This window comes from Enhydra lutris, unplaced genomic scaffold (genome assembly GCF_002288905.1).
Source record: "Enhydra lutris kenyoni isolate GAN:26980312 unplaced genomic scaffold, ASM228890v2 scaffoldscaffold1, whole genome shotgun sequence".
Lineage (NCBI taxonomy): Eukaryota > Metazoa > Chordata > Mammalia > Carnivora > Mustelidae > Enhydra > Enhydra lutris.
In genome coordinates this window covers 37507776-37533284 of record NW_019154085.1, presented here as the reverse complement: position 1 = coordinate 37533284, position 25509 = coordinate 37507776, and positions in this window count along the sequence as shown.

Sequence of the window (25509 nt, the reverse complement as noted above, 5' to 3'; positions counted from 1 at the left end):
AGCTCATCTCATCTCTTCCAAAGAGGCAAAACTTCACTTCCAATGAAGAACTGAGAGGGTAAGACAGACTTACCATAACTCTCAGAAAATTTCCTGTAACATGTTTTTTAAATAAATGGTCATACCCAATGTAGTTTGTCATCATCATATCATATAAAAAAATGAAATAGAATAGAATGGAAGATGCAGGTCTGAATCACATATTGTAAGGCTAAGTACTGTATTAACTTTTGTTTCAGTTACGTGTGTATATTTGTATCTGTGTGTGCACACACGTGTGTGTGTGTGTTTGTTTTACTGGGTCATAATGCAGAATACAATGTCCAGTACATTTCTTTCCGTCAGTCATGGTCCAGAAGGTTTGAAAGATCCTGCCCATCTTGAGCCAGCTCCCTTGTTCTGCTACACATCCAGCAGAGTGTGTTACTGCCAGAAATTTCCAGCTCCATGGAAACACTGTTGCCTGGTGTCTCCTGCCTTCAGCACTAGAGATGAACACCAGCTGACTTAATAACTTGTCTGTCTCTATGTTGACGAACTGATAGGGGCTAGTGTGCTTTCTGTTTGTCCCTCCTGTGTCCTAATCCAACCATTTCCAGCCACCAAACCATTACAGTGAAAATGTGTGCAGAGGGCCAGTATTTCTTCTCAATGTATAATATAAACTTGCATTAGAGAGTTAGTTGTCAAAGATTTTTACCATTTGAAAAAACTTAAACTTAAATAGACCCTCGTGCTATATTTCTATTCATAATCTGCCTATTCACATCCTTGTTCCCCCATTCACCTTTGGATAGCTTTGGATCATCTTTGTCATTCCGTGTCCAAAGACAACTTGGACTTGAAAGTTGGTGCAACGACCCAAGCTTTCAAGGTCATAAGGAAGAGACATATACAAATTACTAATGGGGAAGCATTTTTAAACTTAAAGAATGTGAAGTTAAAGTAGAAATTGCTTTATGGGTGGCACAATGGTGACTCACAGTCCCAGGCCATGGTGACTCACAGTCCCAGGCCTGATTTCTGGAAGATTCAGCAAGCTCCTTAATGAACAAAGAAGTTTGATTTTTTTTTACTTGGGAGTACAACCCTGAGCTGAGAGGCCACCCTTGTTTTTGTTCCCCTGAGGTTATCCTTTAGGAAGGGAGACTGTGATTAGGTTGTTTCGGGTAGACTGGAAGCACAGGAGTACTGACTTACTAGAAGCCAGCTGAGAGGTGCCTCCACCATGCCCTTTACTGCCAAGGGCCATCTTTGAGAAGCAGCCTCTGAGCCTACCTGCTGTGGTGACCATCCTCCGCCTGGCTATTTCCCTCTGTCTTAAGTCAATTCAAGCTACTGTAATGAAGTACCATAGACTAGGTAGTCTACAAATCACAGAAATTGATTTCTCCCCATTCTAGAAGTTGCAAGTCTGAGTTCAGGTGCCAGCATGGTCCCTCTTCCACATTTCAGACTTTTTGCTGTGTCTGTACATGACAGAAGGGGCAAGGGAGCTCTCCCGGGTCTGTTTTCTATGGGTATTAAACCCATTCACGGGTCTGTTTTCTATGGGTACTAAACTCATTCACGAGGGCCTGACCCTCATGAGCTAATCACCTCCTAAAGGCCCCACCTTCTAATACCATCATATTAAGGGGTAGTTTTCAACATAGGAATTTGGGAACACATTTGACCATAGTGCCTACCCTCACAGGTGCTTTGCAGAGGGATTAGCTGTGAAAGCAGAAGGAAACTGGCTGGCTCACCAGACAGCAGCAGACATGAAGGAGTTACCAACCCTTCCTTCAGTCAGTCCAGTTCAAGAGCTCAGTTTGCACGTGGGAATGAACAACGCAAACCATGGAAATAGTAAAAGCAAGAGATACAGAAGTTGGACTGATGAAAGTTTGAGTGAGGCAGCTCACCCAAGACCTAGGGAATGAACCTGGATCTTCAACCAGAACAATAGCAGGTTTTCTCTGGGCATTCTAAAAATAACATCAGAAGAGTGTTTCATAGTTTGCAAACAGTGCTTACATACATTACTTATTCCACCTTCTTAACAACACTGTGAAGTCTTTAGAGGACTTTTATCCAGATTTTACAGACTAGAAAGCAGAGAATCTGAGAGGTTAAGTGATTTATTCCAGTATCACAAAATCCTGAATTTCAAAACTGAAATGCAAATGAGAAGCTAAACAAATTGGAGTACCTTGCAAAATACTGAGGAGCAAAGATGCCAGAGTGTTCTTTGGGATGGCATTCAAACAGAGGAGGGGTTGAAAACTTAAGGACAGTAGAAATGGGCTAGGAAAAGAGGGTGCCTAAATTAGCAGTGATCTAGGGGTGGGAGAAGCAGGTTGAAGAACAAGTTGAAGTTGTGTAAGAGAGTAAGGAAAGTGACAAACTGGCCCCATCCTAGACAGAAAAAATGCCAGGTTAGCAATCACTCAGGTAATAAAATGCTTCCATTATTCAATGTCACTTTGGATTCCCTCTCCTTTTCACAGCCGCCCGAGAACAGCAACCTTTCAAATCAACCCAAATCTCCTAAAAATAAATAAATAAATAAATAAATAAATAAAATCACAGTTTCATTACAGATGGTGGAGACCACACTTCTACTACTTCTGGGGACTCAGTCTGATGAGCTAGTGTCAGCCTTCTCCTGAGGTCACCGTCCCGCAGAAGCTGTTATATGGATAGAATCTCAGGATCCCAAAGAGAGGAAGTTGCCTATTGGGTGATCTGTACCCCACATTTGAGATCTGGAGCTGTGTTTTCAACTACCACAACAGATAGTCCCCAAAAGTGATGTCAAGAACTAATAGCACAAGTTTACTGTTTATCAACCCATTAGAAGTCAAACTGCTTCCGGGAGTGAATATATGGAAGGAACACAAAGGGGCTGGTTATATTTGTGTGTGCAGGCACACGAGCATACAGGCTTATATGCATGACTTTCGTGCCATCAAACAGTTTTAGCTCTGTGCATACGTTACTTTGAGAAAAGTGTAAAATTAACATTATAAATTAAAAACAAGAAGAGTAGAGGGCAAATGAAAGGCGAGGTTAGTTGAAGTATGAATCACAGAGCAGTGCCAGACAGAAAACACATTCATGCTGGTCCGAGCATAAATCCAGGGAGCTGTCTGCAGGTCTGCTGCCCTGAGGAGAGAGACAGTGGGCTGGTGAGACTTTCTTCATTTCCTTGTGGGCAACATGGGGGAAAGGGAACCCTATTAGGATGCAGAAAACCTGCATCATTGATTCCCTGTTTATTAATTTCCTCCATTCATTCATTTACTTAACCAGTATTTACTGAATGCCTCCTATACAGGCACATGTATCTGTACAGGGATAATAGGACAGAGGCCCAGCCCCATTGAAGCTGACATTCTAATGGGAGAGATAATTGAATAAATAAGTGAATAAACAAAAAATGCTGTATGAGACAATATTTGTAAGTGCTATGAAAAATATAAAGCAGATTAAGGAGGAGTTTTGTCTGGAGAAGGCCTCTGTAGTTGGGTCAGAATGATGTAGGAGGCAGATCTGATCCCAAGATCTCCTCCTTTTGATATACACACCCTGGATAATCCTCTCTCCTGAGTGCTGGTGGAATTTGTGAACATGATAGGATTTCATTACTAAGATTATATTACATGGCAAATGGATCTTATAGATACAATTGAGATCCTTAATCAGTTGGCTAAGTAAATGAAAAGGGAGATTTTTTTCTAGGTGAACATGACCTAACCAGAGAAACCCTTTAAAAGGTTCCAGGCCATCCCAGAAGTCAGAATTTCTCTCCTGCTGATGTGGAAGAAAGAGAACAGTCATGTTATGAACCATCTGTGGAGGGAGTCAATCAGCTAGGAGCTGAGAAGTAGTCTCTGGTTGTTAAAGCTATCCTGGTTGAGTTTTAAAAAGGGGCTTTCATTCTACATCCATTAGGACTTGACAAATTTGGGGAGAGAACACCAAGCCAACACCTTGATTTTAATCCTACGAGATCCTGAACAGAGAACTGCTATGTTGTGTCTAGATTTTGGACATAAAGAAAATGAGATTATAAATAAGTGATGTTCTAAACCACAGAGTTTGTGGCAATTTGCTATGAAGTGATAGGAAATCAATACATCAGGATCTTAGCAGGTACCAATTTTGCCTTCCCAAAAGGCAAGCCAAACAATTTGCTAACATTCTTCACCAAATCCCATCTCTCAAGCTTCCAGAATTTCACTTTCTAGGGAAAAGACAAAGAAGGGAGAGCAACCTTAAGCTCACATGGGATATTTTTCCATAATTGCATTGGAGAATACCTGGCAGCCAGAACAAGGTCCTTCGTTGACACAGTGCCCTCCCCTTGCTAGACAAGGCCTGGCTTTCCACTTTTGGGGACTGAGCTGATTATCAAACATATGGAGCACAATAGGCACTAATTCATGACTTGAGGATAGATGAGGTGAGTTGGCTCCCTTCGTCTCAAAGCTTCTTAGAGTATTGATGTTTTATGGCCCTTTACGACAGCCCATTACCCCCCTCAAAAAAGGAAGGACAGCAGAAAATGAATATTTTATTGGCTCCCATACAGTGGGCATGGCCTGAAGTAAAAATAAATGTTCTATGACATTCATCTTTATTAAATGCATTTTCTATAACCATAAAAGGATTCAATGATTCATCTTTTTACATGTCTCTCTGTAGTAATGATAGTAAATAATTGTAGCCATATTCTTAGATGGTCCTTATGCTGGGAAAAGTTTTGTTCAGGTAGTAACAATTTTCTATTATACAAAGAAAAATTATGAACACTCTGGTTGAGGATGGACTTCATTTCAGTATTGCTGTTAGATATTTCTCAGTCAGACAAGGACTAATTTTGGGGGCGGAAGGAGCACAAGCTAGGATTTTCTGCAGAATAATGACTTTGAGAGCCGTGATATATCCCAAAACAAAGGCCAGTTAAAAGTCCTAAACATGAAAAGTTCACTTTGATACAAATAAATTGTAAATAGCATTGAAAGGGGGCAAGTGACATTGTGGAGGTACCACTGACTATCTGGCGATGGCTATGAGATGAGTCTCCAGGAAGGCAAAGAAACAAAAAAAATGGAACAGTCAAGTCAAGGGAGAAAAAGTAATATCTAAAAGATATTCATGTTACAGGAAGGGTTGAAGTTTAAACACTTGAAGGACAAATTTTGATTGCTATCCTTTATCTGATCCACTTGCTGAATTCTCCTATACATTGTATTAATCTTTATTTGTTTATCTTGGCTTTCTCTGGATGGAAAATATTAGCTATTTTTTTCAATTTCTCAACATCATCTAAAATGATTGACCACTCCTTCGTTGTTGGAAAACTTCTCTTTGCTCACCTCCTCCCCCTGCACACTCTGTCGCTTTCCTTCAGCATCTTTGGTTACTCACTCTCATTTTATTCTCCCAACACTTTCTCCTCTAATCAAACATTCAGGTTTGAAGTTGCTTAGGGTTTGTCTTTGGACATATTTGCTTCTTGCTCTACATTCTCCCTTTATGTTTTTCCTACACTTTATCTAGTCCCATCACTTTGATTACTGCTTATAGTAAGAATGTAGTTGCAATATAGCTGCAGTATCTCTAGGTGTATCGTGGTTCCTTGGGCAGAAAGAAAGGGGAAGGACACATGGGCAAAAGAATGGTGCATGCGCCATGAAAGCGAACACCATCCCTGCACCCCAGAAGAGCTCCTTTTATGTCTCGTTGAACAAAGATGAGTCATGTGACCAACCTGATTTGTTAATAAATCTGGAGATGTGTGCATTTTTAGTTGGACATATTATCTCTTTGAACAAAATCAGAGTGCTATTAGCAATAGAGAAATGGAGAATGAATTTTGAATAGACAGTAACTCTCAGATCTGTGTTTTCAGTCCTGATCTGATTTTGGAAATCCAAACCAATATATGAGGTGCTTATTTCACATGCTCACTTGGATACCTTTGAACACCTCAAATGAACTTGTCCAGTGATATTTCCTATTCAACTTGTTTCTGCCTTCCATTTCCCGATGTTGGGAAATGATTGGGTCAATCATCTGGTTAGTTAAAGCCAAAACTTCTGCATCATCTTCACTTGTCTCTCACCAGTTCCTTCTATCCCCAAATTATCATGTCCTGTCTTACTTTGAATGTATCTGCTTCTCACTAGCCTTAATCCTCCCACTCTGATTCAAGATATCATTCTCTCTTGCCTAAAATATTGTGATAGTTTCCTAACTAATCTTTTTGGATCAATATTTGCTCATTTCAATACATTTTTCACATTTTTACTTTGAGTAACTTTAAAAGTTTGAATCTGATCTTAACTCTTCCTGGGTAAAAGTCAATTAATATTTCCAAAATTCTTAATATAGTCTAAAATTCCTGTCTAACTTGGCTCTTACTTTCTTCTATGGATTCTATTACACTATGACTTACTTTCTCCACTTGAACCATATGGGATGTTCCTCATTTTATTCAAACATGATGTACACTGCTTTATTAGTCAACTAGGTATTGGAAGAATTAAGCATAGATATTATTTTATTATTATTATTATTAGTTAGATTTTTTAAAAAAGATTTTATTTATTTATTTGAGAGAGAAAGCATGAATGGGGGGGAGGCAGAGGAAGAAGCAAACTCCCTGCTGAGCAGGAAGCCTGATGTGGGACTCTATCCCAGTACCCGGAGATCATGACCTGAGCCAAAAGCTGACATTTAACTGACTGAGCCACCCAGGTGCCCAAGCATAGATATTATTATAACCAGTAACTTTAAATGTTGCCATTGATCACTTATGATTATGCTAGTCCCATCTACCCATTTGTGACTATCCTCTGATGGGCAGCCTTTAGTCCAAAGCTGAAGCAAAACTCAAATTTTGTCATCTTAACCAGCCTCTCTGCAACCACCTAAATGCACACACACACACACACACACACACACACACACACACACACTTACTCACATTTCTCAAAACAAAAGTGAGCAATGTATATATTGATGGCTATTTTGTGTGAAATATGAGAAGACTTCCACTCATTTCAACATATGAAACTGCTTTAAAAATACCCCTGGATGCACTGCTAGGGACTGGTATGCAGGAGTCCTCTTCTCCCTGACCATGAGATCATGCAGCATTCATCCAGGCTTTCTTTCTGTCTCTTTCCTGATTGTGCATGGCTCCTGCCTTAACCCATTTAGGCTTATCAACATCCCAACGAAAGTTTTCTCTATCTTGTTTCTTTATGTTCACAGTCAGGCTCTCTCAGTTTATAGACATTGCTCAAGTAATGCCTAAATTATTGAGGAGTGGACTCCCAACAGCAGGAGTTAAACTTCCTTGATGCTTCTCTGGGCACATTGCTTTAGATGCCATTGTTCTTCAGACAAGGCAGTCAGAGGGTCCTCTACCTTTAGCACTGGCCACAAATTATGCTGAAAGACCTTTACAGTTTTGATCTTCTATCTTACTGAGGCTTATTAAATGTTATTCAAAAGTAGTAGGCCAGGGGCGCCTGGGTGGCTCAGTGGTTAAATCCTCTGCCTTCAGCTCAGGTCATGATCTTAGGGTCCTGGGATCGAGCCCCGCATCGGGCTCTCTGCTCAGTGGGAAGCCTGCTTCCTCCACTCTCTCTCTATGCCTACTTGTGATCTCTGTCTGTCAGATAAATAAATAAAATCTTTAAAAAAAAAAGTAGTAGGCCAATACTTTAACCAATCTCTAACTTCAAATCTATTATTAAGTATTCTACTTTTACAAATCAAATAATAATTAATAGTTGAAAGTTAAGAGATGAGTTACCACTTTCTGACAATAAAATAGGTCATGGGCTGAATATTCTATTCAGTAGAATCCACTTCTATAGTAGTTTAAAGAACTGTTGACTCTATTATTTTTATTTTAGATAGGAGGAACAAGCTTTAAAGTAAGGTTATTGTTATTTAACTTGTATATCTTAAATCAAGTGAATAAATTATCTTTTTGAGATATGGAGGAATATTTGGCTGCCAGTATCATACTAAAGGGAAAGTGGGAGACACTTCACTGGCAATAAATTTTAACTCTAAGCTAAGAGTTTGAGGGAATTGATAAAGAACCATTCAAAAATGCGTAAGCAAGGGACTCAGTTACAGATTCAAGGGTGGCAACAAAGGTATTATAAAACAACTCCTAGAGAAAAGAAACCTCATAAATAAAGATACCAAAAACACTAATGTTGAAATTAGTGAGGTTTTGAGACGTTGTTTAAGTAGAACTATTTTGATGAGTTAATTTGTCCTGAAAGAGGCACCGATGTTCATGATTATAAATCTCCAGAGTTTGAACAGAGATATCATTTGTAGTCCAGGCAGAACATAGCCATTGTCCATGTTTGGAATCCAGATTGCAAGACCCAGCGGACAACACGCTCTCAAATTGTAAATTCAATGATCTTCATCTGGAACTAAATTTCAACTGGGAACTCACAATAAATAACATCTTATTTTAGCTATTCTCCTTAAGTTATTTGTATGACTGAGAATGTTTTGCTTCTTCTCCCACTTCTTTTTTTCTCAACCAAAATTCTTCATATGCAACTACAAGATAATATTTTCAGATACTTCTTTGCCTGTATGCATGGAATAGCTAAAACTAAGTTCCCGATATTCTGCTCCAAAAACATATCCTCTGCAGGCTCACCCATAACTTTATTCATCTAGACGCTCAAATTGATGACCTTCTTTTCTGCACTGACCTTTCTTTTTCTTATACAACACACACTTTTTCCATCATTAAATATTTTTAGTTCTTCTTTCAAAATAGAGCTGAAGTATGATCATTTCCCATCTCCCCCACTGACACCTCCCTGAAATAAGCCACCATTCCTGTGGGTTATTGTAATAGTCTCCCACTGGGGATCCTGGTCTTGTCTCCCCAGAGCAGGCAGAAGAACCTGTTTAAAAAGGATTTCTCTACTCAAAACTCTATTTCATCCGCATTTCACTCAAACTAAGTTTCAGTCCTTACCATGACCTGATCCACTGCTGCCTCCTTTGCTTCATCTCCATCCCCATCCCACTTTTTAAGACTCTAGCCACATGGACTCCTGGGTGAGTAAGTACCTCAAAGAAGCAGACACAAAGATGGAATGAGATGAGCAAGAGATTTGCTTGTAGAAATTGACAAAGAGGGGTGCCTATGTGGTTCAGTTTAGTTAGTGTCTGCCTTTGGCTCAGGTCATGATCCCAGTGTCCTGGGATTGAATCCCTCATTGGGCTCCTTGCTCAGCAGGGAGCCTGCTTCTCCCTCTGCCTGCCATTCCTGCTGCCTTATGTGCTTAGTCTGTCTCTCTGACAAATAAACAAATAAAATCTTGAAAAAAAAAAAAAGAAATTGACAAAGATAAACACAGCTGGACACTAGTTAAAGCAATGAAAACAGAATTTATTCAGTAACTGTTGACAGTAGGGGAAAGAGCTGGGCTCTATTCCGATGATGCATGCAGAGGCGATTTGAATATTTTAAAGTGAGAGTGAGAGAGGTGGGGGATGGGACTCAACAGAAGTAGAGAAGTGAACAGTTAGAAAGGCTTGGTCACCCAGAGTCCATAGTCTCTCATGGTTCATCTCCCAACAACACGGAGAGTTTTAGAAGGGAGAAACGTGGGGGGATGGGCGAGCCTGGTGATGGGTATCAAGAAGGGCATGGATTGCATGGAGCACTGTGTGTTATACACAAACAATGAATCATGGAACACCACATCAAAAACTACTGATGTACTATATGGTGACTAACATAACACAATTAAAAAAAAAAAAGATTTGGTCAGTGTAAATGCCATCAGGCCCACTGTATTCACTAGTTGGTAGTTACTGAAGTTAGGATTCTATCCTCCAAAGATCCTGGGAGACAGAGACTTTATCTTTGTTGATGATAACATTTCAAAAGACTGGCTCTCCTGTCCTTGCAGAAGATGCTTCTGAGTTGTAGGAAATACATATTTACAATTGTAATCCCTTTGTAGTAAATGTACTAAGAAAGGGAGCAATGGGCTTATTTTTGGATGTTACCTAGAACAAATAGTAAATCTCCCTCTCAGCCTTTAGCTTTCTCAGGCAGGCATTTTAATGGAGGACTAGGTTCATCCTAGGGACAAACCTTATGCTGCTTGAAGTCATGCTAGAGTTTGTTCATGTCTCTTCATGCTGGGGTTTGGACAGAGTTGTTATGTGCCTGCTGAGAGTTCTGTTCTCATAATGCCGATGAACTGGGTGAGGGGTAGCAGGAATATGTAGGCAGTGTTCATACCATGATGCATTCCTGTAAACTAGGTGGGGGAGCAGGAGTGAGTAGGCAGTGTTCACACCATCATCATATCCAGTACAGAGACTTGATGCAGGAGACAAAGAAGGAAAGAGGACTGGGTTAGAATAGTGTCAGACTGTGGAGTAAGTCTAAGAAAGTTTTGGCCAGGATAATGGAGAATACTCAAAAGTCTTCAAAGTCATGATTAGGGAAGTCCCCCATCCCCCAGGAGGTGACCTATACTAATGCTCCCATTGGGGAGCAGCCCAAGGGAAAGCATGGCTTCAGTGTGAACACCCTGGTGAATCCAGGGCAATGGCAGCTATGGCTGGATCAACAATTGCCTCCACAGCAGGAATTCCAAGCAGTGTGTTTCCATGGCTCCCACACCTCTTACTCTCGCTCCAGCACTCCAAGGTCAGTCCTAGCTCAGGCCTCTGCACCCACAGTTCCCTCTATGAGGAGCCTCTTGCACTGACAGCCCCAGAGCTCCTTCATACTGGTGATGCCTCAGGCTGTACTCAGTTTCCATCCCCGGGAACATGCTCATCCCCCCGGTCCAAGTATTACCCACACATATTTTGTATACCACTTTCCTGACCTTTTTTCTCTTCCTGAGCACTTATTACTATTTAACATATCATATATTTCATTGTTTAACATCTCTCTCTCCCCCAGTAGAATATAAGGGAACTTTGTTTTGATTATGACTATATTCCTAGCGCCTAGAATGGTATCAGAAATACAGTAGGTGCTTAATAAATGCTTGAAATTAATTTCAATAAAAGCAATGTGACTATAGACTCTTCACCTCGGAACATTATCTCCCTTCATTGGTTTTTGTTTTTTTTAAATATTTTATTTTTGAATCATCTCTATACCCAACATGGAGCTCTAACTCACAACCTCTGGATCAAGAATCACATGCTCTACTGACTGAACCAGTCAGACATCTATCTGGTCTTCCTTCTGTAGGTTGGTGAAAGTAAAGACTGGGCCAGGGTTATTTACAGGGTAAGTACTTTTGGCTGTGTCGATGGTGGGGTTGTTTATTTTTATTTTTTAATCTTCAAAACTACCTCAGCAATATAGCAAATGCTAATCTTCCACTTAATGAAACTGCTAAGTATCTGGTAATTTCTGGAATTGAGACTTTCTTGGGAAACCATCTGAAAATATAAAACTTATTTGTACTATGTATATCATCCTAGGATAATCCTAGGATTTGTCTTCTTACTCTGATATGGGGAGGGGCAGTTCAAGATAGTGTAGGGAAGGCAATTTCCTCACTGCTTGCTCAGTTTTATAATTAGTTTGTTTTCCTATGTTTGCTAGACTTGGAATGACCTAGTTTGCTAGCTTGCTAAAACAAAAGAAAGCAAACAAAACCTACAGAGATCTGAGCAATTTTTCCGTGATGTTTTATGTTCATTGCAACTTACTACTTTAGGATCCACTAATACTCAGCATCAAGGTACAAATTATTATTCTATTTGGAATTCAGAGAAAAGTCAATAGATGACTTGCTAAGATAATTGATGAGAATGAAAAAAAAAAAATCCCAGGACAGTTGGAAGAATTATTTTTCTTTTTCCTAATTTCTAGAATGAAAGACAGAGAGAAAATGATCTTTGCCAGACAAATGAAGGTTAACCAATGACCTCTAGAAAAAAATATTTCTCTTTCAGATTTCATTTTCAACTTCTGAAGCAGAACTGAACCAAGACAATAAAGTAAGTTTGACATGTATATTGCCAGTCTGTTTATGGATCCCAGTTTTATCACAACACAAATAGATAAATAATAGAAGACCATAAGGCTTGTCTCTGAAATAGTAGTTAAACTGAACTCGGTACGCAGGAAACAAAAGATGAATGGTCTTTCATAAACATGTTTTTATAACTTAATCTGCGCGCATAAACAACTGGCAGTACATCCTTTTGGGATTCTTGTTAGCCAGGATTTTCAAAGCTACAATGAATGGATTGAGTTTCAGAATTATTTCCCAATTTTGTGCTGTTTGGAGGAAACATCTGTTTACTGTATGTAAATGAACAAGACATTTTGTTCTTTTAGGGACCCAACAAAGAGCCCTTAAAGTAAGCCAATTTGGCAAATAAAGAAACACAGCCTCTTAAAAGGACGACAAATGAAGTCTAGCAAGAGATTTTATAAAAGATAGCTGTTATTTTTTTCCTTGAAATTTCTATATTTGGATCAAACAAGAAATGGATATTTCCCTTTTTATTAAAAACCTGTCTAGAGCTTTTTGTTCTTCTTGCTTCTTTTTTTTTTTTTTTTTTTTTGCTGCCTCTCTCCTGGTCATCAGACAGACTGAAGTTAGAAAACAGATTTGCCGCATGGAAGAAGTGTGTGGCAGACAGTGAGGCAGCAAGGCAGTAAATCTTAACTCAGTTAATATTTCCACATGTCTGATGAATAACCTTGGAAGGCCAAGAGTCCAGACAGTTTGAAGCAGGTGCGTCAGCATGTGCTTTCCTCTCATATTCTGTTTGGCCTCTTTGCACCAAACTGATGTGCTCATCTTGTACATACTAATTTTACATGAGCTGAACTTGGCTTGAGGGCAGGGAATAGCCCTGATGTGCTGTTGGCTGGAGACAGTATGAATAACTATGGGAGTCGGTCAGATACAACAATTGTGCAAAGACCTTACAAAGAGCTTACGAATGTGGCTTTGTAACTCAAAGGGAACCAGTTGCTCTCTTGAATTTTAACTCTTAGGGAATGGGGTGCCTGAGTGGCACAGTTGGTTAAGTGTCTGCCTTTAGCTCAGGTCATGATCCCAGGCTCTTGGGATCAAAACCTGCGTCACCCTCCTCAGAGGTGAGTCTGTTTCTCTCTCTGCCCCTTTGTCCCTCTGCCTGCTTGTGCGCGCTCTCTCTCTCTCAAATAAATAAAATCTTAAAAAAAAAAATCTCAACTCAGGGAAAAACTAAAAGTTCACATCATAATGATGCTTAAGAATTTGAACCTTTTTGGTTACACTTAAGTATCTCAATTACTCTAATATTTAATACATGAATACTTATGTGTTATAAGATTATAGCCAGTTTGACAGAATAAACAATACACAATAATGATAAATTTATGATACTTTCTTCAATTAATATGGAGTCTTATTGCTACTCCTCCATTTTTTTTTTTTTCATTTAAAAAGACGTATCAGGTAACTGTATCCTAGAATAACGCTTTACTCAGGGTTTCATTGAAAGTGGAGATTATCTGTGTTATTGCTCCTGACGATTTTCCGAACATTTCTGATAAATTTCCCATGCTCTTCTATTACTGCTCTTCCTGATTGTCCTGACCTTCAGTCATAATTTTATTTAGGGCTGACTCTCTGAAGTGCCCTGATTTTGAGCTTCTGAATCCATCCCATTTTTCAGTGATTTAGGTGTATGTTTCTATAAGGGTAATGGAAACTCTTCCCAAATTATAGTCTCTTCTCAATGCTGATAAAATTGGAGGAGCTTTAATTCTTTGTGGTCATGTACCAGCACACTTGAACTGAATTTTGGTCCTGCTGTTTATAGTCCTAAGTTTCTCATTCTGTATCTCCTGTGTGAAGGAACTGTTATGAATGATTTTTAAATAATACAGATACCAGTGACAAAGCCTGCCAAGAAGAGCCTCTAAAATAAGGAGTCCACATGTCTCCCCCAAACTCAGAGAAAAAAAAAATGAAATTTGGATAGAGAGGGAGAAGGGGGAATAGTTGATGCACAGCTGTCCATAAGACTGTTTGTTTGTTTAGGTTTTTTTTTGCTTCAAACTTCTGCTATGAAGTATTGGGAAGTATTGGGAAGTATTGGGAAAAGAATGATCTTTCTTTGCCCTCCAGAAGATACCTGCCAATTCTGTTTACACAAGACTAAGAAAAGCAGAATTAAAGGTGGCCCCATGTTTGTAATCAACTGTCATAGTCCCGTCCACAGGTGGCACTCTGTCATCTGAGCCTCGCTCTATGTCATTACCCTTGTCTCTCTACCTGGAATTTGTGTTCCTGATCATCCCATTTAGTTCCACCTGATGCCTTGAATGCAAATTCAGACGTCTTTAGAAAGAGCTAACTGTCCGGATGTTTCTACTTCTTACTTAGAATTTTGCAGTTTGACCTTGAAAACCTCTTTCAGAATCTTCTCCCTTCCTGGTGTCACCTGGTCTTTATACGTGATGAGATATTGATGTCAGTCTAATTATAAATTATTTTCTTTCTACCTCTCCAGTTTCTTCTTCCAACAGTACAGAACTCTGACTCAGAACCTATTGATCTTTGGATGTTATGAACATACTCTCATCTAAGTCAATGGATCCAACAGCTGGGTCCTTTGCCTGTCTGAGTTTATAAACTTGCACACAGAGCAAGTCATGTTCTGTGACCTGGAAAAAGGCCAAATTACCTGCTGAAGAGTAATGGTGAATATGGTTCATGTAAACTTCATGAAATCAGATTGAGGTAAGTCTCAAATGCCAGGCTTAAGAGTCTAAATTTTATCTTAGAAGAGAGGAGGGCAGCAGGATGAAACCAGTGTTTCTGGAAAACTGAGGTATCTGTCTGCCACAGGAGAGCAACATAACAGAGAAATCAGAATAAATACCAGGTACTTTACTGCATAAAATGTGATTTGGGGGAAGTCATCTCTGTGGTTTCAGTGCCCTAATCTCTAAAATTAAAAGTGTGGATCAGATTTACTTCTATGATCCTTTTCAGAATCCAGTGACTTTATTTTATTTTATCCTCAATAAGGTCATGATATAATTAATCAAACTCATGATTTCACCTGGATAGAAAGAAGTCTGTGTAAGTAAACAATGTGTTTGGAAGGAAGAGGAGAAAGAATCTTTTAAGAAGTTGAGAAAAACATAAAACCCACTGTCTTGAAACACTGTTGATGGATTTACCTGATGGAATCATTTCTGTATCCAAAATCATCACCTCTAAGTTGTTCTAACTTCAGTGAAATTTTATAAGCAAAGACCAATACATTCTTGTAGGAACAGGGACTACTCACAATAACATTTTCAGGAATGAGTCATTGTAATAACAGGTCCCATGGGCATTCTGGCTGAATTTAAGCAGCATAAAATAAATGTTCTTACTGATCAAAGATGCATTTTGGTGATTGCAAAGCCCTATATAAATTCAAAGATAATAATAATAATAAACAGCATTATTAATAATTATTATAATTGCATCATATTAATTATATTAGTATTCTATAAAATTGCTATTATATTATAGAACATACTAAATTATATATAATTATTATATAACATATAATTATATATTTATATAATATATACTGTTATTATATTATATTTAATTATATAATTAATATTATATGATTGTTATATAATTATATAACTGTTATTATATGATATATTATGATACATAATTATTATTATATAGTTGTTATTATATTATATGATATAATTTATTATAATAAATATTATTATTATTTTGTTTTTTACCATTAGCAGAGGTTTTAAAAACAAATAGTTAACTATGGGACCTTCAGTGAGTTACATAAGTTATGTAGTTCCTCATTTAGCATAAGATATTTGAGACTAAAATATTTCTTATAAATTCTAAATTGAGACACATATTTTCATATATCATAAAAAGGTACCTTTGTAATGAATACTTTTGATCTTTAATGTTGGATATTTAGCCTTCACTCATCCAGAAGACAGATGTATTGAGAAACTGCTCTGTGTCCTATGAGGCTTCAAAACTTGAAAAACAAAGATGTGCAAAGGCTACCTGCCTCCTTCTAATGTCAAGAAGTGAGGGCTTTCTCTTTTCTGAACCTTATTTTTAAATGTATGGATGCAATACCATTCTTGTTAGAGGGCACATTCCATTGCTTATTTGCAAAAATATCTGATTTTAAGAGGGAGCATCTGTGGAGTTTCCTTTTATATGAGATGAAATTATCTTCTAATGACTACCTAAAATATCCCTTAAATTACTTACAAAATACTTATTTCGTACATACAACCCCGGACAGTGATTCTTGTACATTGTGTTTTGTGTTTTGAGGACTATTCTGCTAAAGGACAAGGCAAATCTATAGATCTGGATGTATTAGTGTTCTGCAGAGAAACAGAACCAAAAGGAAATATTTAATATAGAGAGATGTGTAAGAAGGAATTTATTGTGGGAATTGGATCACCCAAAGATGGAGTCTGAGATTTGCCACCATGTGCCAGCTGCAACCAGGAGAACCAGTAAAGCTCATAGTATAATTTAGTTCAAGTCTGAACTGATGCTGTAACACCCAGTATGAGACCAAAGCTTGAGAACCAGGGTTTGTGGGGAAAGGGTGCTTGGATAAGTCTCAGTGTCCAAGGGCCTAGGAACCAGGAGCTCCAAAGTCTAAGAGCAGGAGAAGGTGAATGTCTCAGCCCAAGAAGAGAAAGCAAGAATTTACACTTTCCCACCTAGTTAGTCTATTTGGGCCTTCAGTGGATTGGATCATGCCCACCCACATGGGTGAAGGGGATCTCCTTTATTCATTTACTGATTCAGATGCTACTCTCTTCCAGAAACACCTTCAGAGATACAACCAAGAACAGTTCTACCAGCCAACTGAGCATTTCTCAGGCCAGTCAATTTAACACACAAAATTAGTTGTCACACTGAGCATTTGACATTGTGCCCTTAAAACTACTGTGAGGTCCCTAAAACAAATGTGAGACAGGGAAGTAAATTTACCACAAAGCTAATATGACACTTCTCCCTTTAATAAGGAGCCCTCCAAAGCCTTGGGGAAATTAATATGATTTTGTGTAAGTCGTAAATGTTAGGTATATAATTCTGAATGGTCAAGACTGCCTCTTCTTTCCACTATAACTTATCTTTGTCATACCTCCCCTACCACTTAGAAGTACTGAGGTGGTCAAGGAGGTTCAGGGGATCTACAGAAGGGCAAATTAAGTTTGGGTACATATTGTTTGAGTTTGGTACTATGCAATTATTATGATTTTCAGTCATTTCTTGGGTAGAGTCAAATGATTTCCAGCTATTTTTAAATTCAAAATGTCCTCCACGCACTTTTCTATCATCCGCTGTGCCAGCTTACCAAGCATCAAGTTATAAACATTCCAGAACAGAGGTTGTACTGCAGTATGAACACAGATCTTATATCTGGAATTACAGAAAAGTAAATAAAGGAGGGGAAACAAGGCTTGAAGTCTCCAGAGCCTGGAGCTAATCTGCATAAAATCCTTCTGGTCATCAGACATGCAAAATTTTATGTGGAAGATTTATTTCCCATTGAGACTTAGTCAAAACATTCTTTTTGTCAAGAATTTTCAGCAATGCAGTGTGTTTAATTATATATATGCGTGTGTGTGTATATATGTATATATACACACAGATGTATATATAGATATACACATATATGTGTATATACACACAGATGTATATATACATATACACATATATGTGTATATACACACATATGGAAATTACATGAAATCATCTGTAACAGCTCAATAGTACAGAAACTTGATAGTGTTTTTCCTCAAATTCAACAATACTAATCATTTTCATCACATTGCCAATAATGAGTTGTGAAGCTAAATACATATTTTCTAAATTACAATAAAAAACAAATTTTGATCATTTTTACTAGATGGATTAATTTCCAAGGGCTGCCATAACCAAGTACTACAAACAGGGTGACTTACAACAACAGAAATGTATTGTTTCTCTGTTCTGGGGAAGTTCCAGAAAATCAAAGTCAATGCATTTACAGAGCCATGCTCCCTCTGGAGCCTCCCGGGCAAGATCCTTCCTTGCCTCTTCCAGCATCTCGTGGCTCCAGAGATTCCTTGGCTTGTGGTAGTGTCATTGCAATGTCTGCCTGTATCCTCACATGGTCTTCTCTCTGTATCTCTGAGTCTTCACATAGATACTGAACATCTTCGGTTAGGGGTCCACTCTTCTCTGGAATGACCTCATCTTAAACTAATTACATCTGTAACAATTCTATCTCCAAGTAAGATCACATTCTGAGAAATTGGAGGTTAGGACTTTAACACATTTTTCTGTTGGGGATACAGTCCAACCTGTAAAATTAGAAGAAAGACTGAAGTATCTCCTAATTCTTTCCACTGAGAAAATGTTACTAAATTCTTGTCATATGACTATTTAGTCAAGAATATTCAGTCAAAAATATTGCCCACCTCCAACAGCAACAACAAAAAAAGTAACAGGTGTTTCAGGTGCTTAATTTTAAAAATAGTGTTTAAAAAAATTTTTTTTAACACTTAAGGGCATGTGTTGTGATGAGCACTGGGTGTTATACGCAACTAATGAATGACTGAACACTACATCAAAAACTAATGATGTACCTCATGGTGGCTAACATAACATAATAAAAAAGATGAGCTCAAATTATTCAAGAAAAGAAAATAAAAACTAGTATTTTAAGAACTTTCTTATGATTTTGTATTATTTAAATACTTTTTATGTACGAAATTTGTTGTGATTTATTTTCTTATTCTAACAAAATCACTTTTTACCTAATTTTTATTCATACACACATATCCTTTTTTTCTTACAGAAATCCCACACAGCCAGAAATTGTGTAAGGTTCAAAGCAAACAAAACTTGGATCTACCTCTAGGGGTCAGGTAATCTGTTTCTGTTTCACTGTGCTTCCATCATTCCAACACAGTGGGGGAGGGGTGTTGGATTCTGCCATGTTTCTGCTCACAGCCCTGCCAAGGCTGCCTTCTCTACAGTGAGAAACTGAGCTCCTTACAAAGCTTTGTTATTTACCTTCTTCCCCACCCCCCTCACTTCCCTAGCTGTGGACTTTTCTCATCCCTTGCCCTCTCTGCTTCCACACACTTACTGTTGAAACAAGATGGCCATCCTCCGTCTAGGTCTTTCCCACTGCCACCATGGTCTTTTGCTGTACTCTCTCACCTGTTACCCCAGAGGCTAATGCTTCCCTTCCTCTAGATTTGTGTTCCAGTGCCCACCCAACCAAAGGAACATAGGATTTGCCCCACTACTGCCCCCACACCAACTCTCCTGACCTCTATCCAACTTTATTTTAGCCATACTCTTAATGCCATGGATGTACCATGTGTTGACTTGCCTAGTTGACAGTAGTCTCTTACCCCCATAGGACTGTCTGTTCCATGAAGCGGATCTGTTTCCATCATGGCCCAGAACACGGTCAGGTCGTGTTGGGGGCTTGTAAATAGTTGATGACCAAATCACAAATTTAGTTGTTGTCAGTGCTGCTCAGAATCAACCTGAAATAGGAACTTCATCTCATGTGGGCATTAGGTCTAAAGTCAGAAAATGAGTTAAATTGAATTGAGATTGAATCTCATGGGTCATAGGATGTAACCCCATTCTCCTAACTACGCCATACTTGATGTTGACTACAACTAAGTGCTTCTCTTGTTTGGGATGATTTTTTTAGTAGTTTTCAGTAATATTTAGTATTATTTTCACCTATGTGTGCATGGACGAGTTACATCTGAAGAGAATCCGAAGCAGGAGACCATCTGGTCTTTCCTGGAAGGCAGGAGTTAATTACCAGAATAAATAATTGTCACTGTTTGACCCGCAGACTCACACAGAGAGTGAGATTATAGCTCCTCCATGCTGCTCAGGCTCCCCAGGAGATCTCAAGTCCAGGATTTGTGGCTGAGCTACTTTAGCAGATACAGTTGTGCAAAACAACAGGGCTTCTCTGGATGTGGCCCCTTGTTATTGTTTTGTTGGTCTGAATCAGCATTAATTGCTTGGAAAATGAGGGTTCGATTTGAAGAGACACCTACAGGGTCTCTAATGCTCTTTTTGGTATCAATTCAAGCTGTTTTCATCCATGGTTTCCAGAGAATAGTTAGGCTTCCATGCCTGGTCAGGTTTCACCATCATTCATAATTCTTGGGAAGAGATAACAATGTCTATTTTTGCAAGCGCTTTTCATCCTGGTAGAAAGTCATCCATCTTCAAAGCATTATGACATAAAACTGCAATGAAAATGTTTGTATGATGAACATCCAGTCTCCTGGGATTATCTCAATTTTGCTTTTCTGTTAAGATAGCTTTGTATCAGAGGCATGGATCTTTAATGTCTGTGAAATAAACTCGGCTTTAAATGTGTGTATGTATGTATGTGAATGTGTGTGTGTTTGTTGTGTATGTATATATCTTTCTTGGGTTTTCATTTCTTGTGTTGACTGAGTGAGTTTTTGTCAGGTTGCTGGCAGTCTATGCTCTTATTTGTGATTGCTGTGACTCCAGTTCCAAATTTTAACTATCATTCTAGCATATCATTTCTGAGTGAGCCAGACTGAAACAGGAGCATGGAAGATTGGAAGGGCACTATAGTGGGGTCTGCTCCTGCTAGTGGTGGGCTGAGTCAGATGTTAGCCTCATGTAGGTCTTAGGGAAGCAGTGCATGAATCCTAGAATACACAAAGGCATTTTGTTGATCTTAATTTTAATTTTAATTATATTCTAAAGTAATCAGTCCTACAGTAGGGGGGAAAACACCTTTTTTAAAAGGCTTTAGGAGTTGCTAAATAAGTTTTTTGTTTTTAAATCTTGACGTGTTTAATGTGAAACTACTATGTTCCAGGCCAAGTTGACCAGTTAGGAAGTCAGTGACATGTCAACAAGACAACTGTCCTGACTTGGAGGCAGGAAATCCTAACCAGATTTGTTAACATCTAAATCTCATGAATCACAAGGCTGGTTAGTTGGTTGTTTTTCCCTTTACTATTTTCTGTGAAGAAAAAGAAAAATGGAAACATAGTGATTATAAGAGACAAATGCTTTAAACACTTTCTAGAAATTAGCAAACCTCCTATTCTCTGTTAGAAAAATATGTCCAACCAAGTTAGAAAGCCCTGAAGAGTATCTCGTAAAATCATAAACAAACGTCAGTGTCAACACCTAAGAAAAGACATGAACTGACAAGTCACAGCCAGGAGATCTGGGAGGATTAAGGGAGGTGTCTCTCCAGTGAGGCAGGCATGAACACCACTGTGGGGTAAGCACTGGAGTGAAGGGGGTGGGGAATCAAAAAGGAGAACCTTCAAGATGCCTCACTAGATGATGCTCTCCTGGGCTGATCGGTTTTAGGAAAGAACTCCCAACGAAGAGTCAGGGATCTGAACACTGATGTTGCACATCTGTCTGTGTACATTCCAGCACTGCCAAGTCTTGGTATAAACTCAGGGCACATACCCAGTGTATGAACCTTCACTCTAGAAGTGGTATGTCATCTGTTTGGTAAAAGCCCAGGCATTTATTTAACTGGATTTGGGCTTTGATCTAGTTTCTGTTGCTTTCAAGATCTGAGATACTGAGTACTGTTCTTTAATCCCTCTGACATCAGAGAGCGGGAGAAGAGAGTAACACCCACCCACAGAATTGTTGGGGCATTTAAACTAAATGAGATAAGGACGACGTTGGGCACACTCAGTGCTCAATCAATGATCATTAGCACAAACAACAAGCAAAACTATATCTATAGACAGAAAGACTCACAGACACATGTGTGTACCTGTGTGCATGTGTGTATTCTTAGCCTCAATAGCCTCAAAAGCACATGTTATCAGAGGCAGACTTGATATGCATGCAATTTTATATTCACTCATGTTTTCTATCCAAAAGTTCCCAGAAGATAGATGGTGGGTTTGCAAAGTTACACTGATATTCTTTTGATCTGTGCCTATTTGTACAGCAAATCCTAGCAGTGACCCATTCTGTTTATGCAGAATGAGCATCGGCTCTACCTACAGCCCACACAGAGGAAACAGCATAAATGCACCCTATCTTTCATACAGATACAAGCACATTCTTTGCAAATTATTCCACAATGTGTCATGCCAGCAACATTTTACTGGAAATGGTTCTCAGTCCACATAGTTCAGATAGCCAGCAATGACAATAAAAAGACACACTTTAGGGGAAAAAAATACATCATATGCTAAGTCCAACTGTGTCAACATTATTGGATTACCCAGCTACGTCATTTCCAGTGTGATAAAAAGCTCTCCACAGTGTCGAATGCAGGTAGAATATGCTAATAAAACAAAGTGTCATGAGAGAGTCATTTCTATTTTTCCTTTCTGTTTGCTGTTTCCCAGTTGTGTGCCTGGCTTGAGGCATTTCCCTGTCAAATTTCCAGGGCTCTGGACCCTGTTGGAGCACTGTTGCCATGTTCCCATTCCTTGCCCAAACTTAAGAACACAATCACTGCCATCATCAAGCCGAGGCCGATCCTGGAGACCCTCTGTTGCCACAGGTTGCCCCAGCAGTAGATAAAATCATAGCTTTTAGAGTAGGATGGGACCTCAATGCTGCTTGCTTCCAGGCAAGTAAGATATTCTCAACTCCATCTCACAGCCTGAGCAACTGAGTCTTTAAGGAGATGTGACAATTATGGGTAATATGACCTCTTGGGTGGGATCCTGAATCATAAAAAGGAAAGGAGTAAAAACTAAGGAAATCCAAAAAAATATGGACTTGAGTTAAGAATATGTCCAAAGTCTTCATCAATTGTGTCAAATATGCCACATTAATATGAGAGGCTAATAATCAGGGAGATTTTGTGTGGAGTATAGAGGAACTCTCTGTACTATCTGCACTTTTTTTTTTCCTGTGAACCTAAAACTCTCTTAAGATTAAAAAAAAAAATGAGTGCTACACAAGGGAGGAGAGTAGGCGGATGGGGTAACCTGGTGATGGGTATTGAGGAGGGCACGGGTCGTGATGAGCTCCGGGTGTTATATGCAGCTAATGAATCATTGAACACTACATCGAAAGTTAATGATGTAATATATATATAGGCTAACTAACATAATAAAAAAATAGAAAGAAAGAAAACTACTCCCCCAAAAGACAAAACAAATTTAAAAAAAACAAAAAACAAAAAACAAAAAAATAAGAAATTTACTAAAACATACACACACACACAGTGGCTTAAACCATTACTCAGTTCTGTATTCAGAAGAGGAGTTATAAAACTGACCTTTTATTCTAATTGGTTAAAGACACATTTCTGTTACAAATGCTTTAAGTATCAAATGTGCAAATTCCTTGCTTCATAGTCTGTAATCTTGTCCTTGCTGAAATGATATCTGGCCAGAATGCAAACAGGGTCAGCTACAAGCTGACCACACCCAGGCCTGGCAGGTGTGGGGAGCATCTTACTGAAGGTTCTCACAAGCTCCCCACACCAGATCCAAGGCTTCCATGACCCCCTGCCCGTATGCCTCAGTTAGGTCTCCCCAGAGTTTGGGCTCATCGTAGGCGTGATAAGAAAACCCCTTGGAGGGATCATTTGGATAGGTTGCACTTTTGGGTACGGGTAACCCACAAGGATTATGTCATCCTCTTCTCTTCATACCCCTTAACCTGGCCTTGGATATCTGCCATTGCCTGGAAATCCCCAAACACTACCCTGTCCTAACAGTCTGCCCAATGTGACAGTAGAAACTTAGCAATCTTTTAGTCTGGCCCTTTTGCCCTGTGGAAGATAAACTGGAGCCCAAGGGTGAGAAACACTCAGACAACTGCCATGTTGGAAAAGTAACAGCCAGAAGCTAGTGTTTTAAAACAGAAATATGAAACTGACATTGACAGAAAGGGACAGAATTGTTGGCTATTTTTGCATCTTTTATTGTTCCACATAAATTAATACATTACTTTTGGGGATGTCATGTTAAATTCCCTTGGAGTATCGATTAGAATTTCCTCAAGCTCACAATTATGTCTGAGAAAATGATATCTAGACTTGCTGTTAATGTTATGTTTTTCAATTTATTCAGCTGCCTAAAGTTATACACTTCTGAAATGAAGCTAGATACTTCTATATGATCCACGAGTGATATAGAAAATTATAACTGAAATTAGAAAAGATTTTGAAGTAAATGATAATGAATACTTACTTGACATATCAAAGCATATGGGACGTGGCTAACACAGTGCTCAGAGAGAAATTTACAGCCTTAAATGCTATTTTAGCAGTGTCATTTTCCTGAAATATTTCACAGTGTTATTGCTCATATTTGATTTATCAATGTCTGTCTCAGTCTGTTTTCCTAACATTCATTTCTCAAGTTAAATTCCCAAGGAGAATGCTAAACTCCATTAATAACTTAATGACCAGAAGCTTAAGGGTTGGTTGAACAATGAGATACAGGTTAAAATAATATAAGTAATATTTTTCTTATACAGTGCAATTTGATAGTTTTTATACGTGCACATAAATAATTAAGAAACAAGATTACTATTGTCTAAAAGTAGAGAGCAAATTTGAGATAACTTGAAATAATAGAATAAGGCAATTTATTATTTCAATTTTATGAGAGTCTTACGAGATTTTTGGCATGTTTCTTTAAATTTAATACATTTGGATTCTGTGGTTGCCTCAGGAATGCCAATTAAATTCTCCTAGGTATTGTGTCTATCATTTGAGTATTGTTTTCAGCAGTTTATGTTAATGATGTTAGCACTTATAAGTACTTGATTAAAAAACACTAGCAATATTCAAATCATGCACACTCTTTTCTATAAATATACAACTTTAATACATTAAACATTACTTAGGTTGTTAATATTTATTTTAGGAAATTGGAAAACACACACAAATAGAGAAAAAGCCATCTATAATTCCATCACACAAAAGTAATCACCTTCAATAATTTGCTTTGCATCTCCCAGATTTTATATAGGTTTATATGAACTTTTATCAAAGGAACAGGTTAACTATTTAATATAAAATGCTTTAAAATGAAACTTTAGTTAGAATGTGATTTAAAGAAACACCTAGGTACAAATTGTTACTGGCTTGCTTGACACTAAATCCAACTGTTATCAATTAAAATTTCATGAAAGCTTTTCTACTTTGAGCCTAAGTTTACATATCAGGGTTTTTGGCTACAAGCAGCTAAGTATCAAGGTAATACATTAGAAAGCTATTAGGAAACCCTGAGATGGAGAACCAGACTTGAAAAGTGACCTGGAACCAAAGGAAGCTGGTTAGCCAGAACTACCCCCAGGCCATGCCCTGGGAGACTGACTAGGAGCCAAAGCCATCACCACCATGCATGGGACAGCGTCATGCCCTCCACCACATCTGTGCCTCTAGCACCATTGACTGCTTTTGCTGTCACTGGATGTCAGATGCTCCAGACTG